General features: G+C 33.3%; 1 long non-coding RNA gene across 1 annotated transcript; it reads left to right on the top strand.

Annotated features, from left to right (window-relative positions):
• The first annotated feature begins 375 nt into the window (after positions 1 to 375).
• LOC128545481 (uncharacterized) lies at positions 376 to 1,158 on the top strand. Its single transcript, XR_008365865.1, has 3 exons — positions 376 to 425; positions 635 to 727; positions 1,012 to 1,158. It is a non-coding gene; the product is annotated as an uncharacterized LOC128545481 (long non-coding RNA).
• The last annotated feature ends 576 nt before the right edge of the window (positions 1,159 to 1,734 follow it).

Raw genomic sequence — 1,734 nt, 5'->3', positions numbered from 1 at the left:
GAAGCTGCGAATAAGGAGCTAACTTCAGCCTCGTGTCACAGGTCCACTGCATATATTTCCATTATTTGGCAAAAAGTATATAATTATATATAGTAATAATTGTTATCTTAACTTATATCTGTGGTTTGAACAAAACATTGTAATAAGATGCTTGATAAAAGGGCTGGTGGTATAATTACCAAATTTTAAGATACCATGAATTAAACATTAGCCTGTTTTTACATGTTTTTTTTTTTTTTTTTACAAATGCAAAAATAATGGTGTACAATATGAAAATGGTCTTGCAATAAAGTATATTTTTGTGTATAGTGGGCAAATTTTTATACTTGATGTTAACCTAATTAAAATATTAATGTCTTTATAAATTTTTTTTTTCTTTGCAGTTTTTCTGGTCCTTAATAAAAGGTGTGCTTTACTCGCAACAGGTAAGATCTACGTCTACTAATGGAAATCCTGTTTCTCACATGACATTTCATTTGTTAGTTCTGAGTAGCTTGTTACTTTTTTAGTTTTATTTACGACATTAGACATGTGCCTAATTTTATAGTGAAATGTAACTCACTCAATAGGATTGTATTAAGTATATTGAGTTTTTTTTTTTTTTTTTTTTTTTTTTTCCTTTGTTTTTTTTAAGAATGCAACTGTTGAGAAGAAGAGGGAGTGCCTCATCAAGGCACTTTGTGTCTACTTAAATGAAGAACCGGACAGTCTCTTCAAAGAATATCTGGTAGGTAATGCTAATGATTACTGCAGAAGTAATGGTATCATTGGGCTCTTCAGAATATCACAATATCCATTTAGTCTTTTTAAATTATAAGTTAAAGCTGCTATTAGATGGCATCAGATCACAGGTGTACTTGAGAAAAGAATGTGAGAAATCAGTGTGGACCAAATGTTAGTGATTTAAAGACTAGAAAAACAACTACCGGGAAAAATGCAATGCAAACAGGCTCTTTGGAATTCTGTATTAGTCTAGTGATTTTTCATTTTTGCTTTTTTGTGTATCAATAGGATACAGATGGCTGTGCTGCAGAGAGGATCTTGAACATGTTGTATTTGGCATCTACAGCATCAATGTTGGAGGTGATGCCACTACCTCTCCAGCTGATGTTGGAATTGTTATTGAGGGTGTTGAAGTGCTTCATGACTTGGGAGACATCGCTACTACATGTACGGTCTTAATGTCTCCCAGTTATTCTCAGGAACTGAAAATATTCTCTGAGGTACTGCAGAAGATCTTCCTCCAGCTGGATGCTACCAGACTTTCACCAAAAGTACAGATGCTTAAAAACAAACCAACATCAAGCACCTGAGTGTAAGATTCATACAGTGAGAACCTTTTTTTGTTTTCTATTTTTTTGTGAGTGACATGATTTTTTTCTTATGTAAAACATGTCCAGAATACTGTTTTAATGTTTTTTTTTTTTTTTTGGTTAAACACACACATTTTTTCCCCCTCTTTAAATGTGTTGAAGTTGGGGGAAAAACGTTAGAATATGTTGCATTTTGTGTGCAGTATGTCTTTTGTATTGTTGGACCATAATATTCTCAATTTCTTAATCGCACGTTGTGAACATATTTGCATGGCTTGTCATGTCAAAATACATGCTCGCTGCAGACATCTCGAAAAGGTTTAGGATAGGAGATGATCGGCTTTACAACACTGTAAAAAAAATCCCGTAGTTTTTACGGAAAAAAACTGGCAGCTGGGGTTACCAAAACAATTCCGTAAAA

Source organism: Clarias gariepinus, chromosome 17 (genome assembly GCF_024256425.1).
Source record: "Clarias gariepinus isolate MV-2021 ecotype Netherlands chromosome 17, CGAR_prim_01v2, whole genome shotgun sequence".
Classification (NCBI taxonomy): domain Eukaryota; kingdom Metazoa; phylum Chordata; class Actinopteri; order Siluriformes; family Clariidae; genus Clarias; species Clarias gariepinus.
This window is presented reverse-complemented; position numbering and strand designations above follow the sequence as displayed.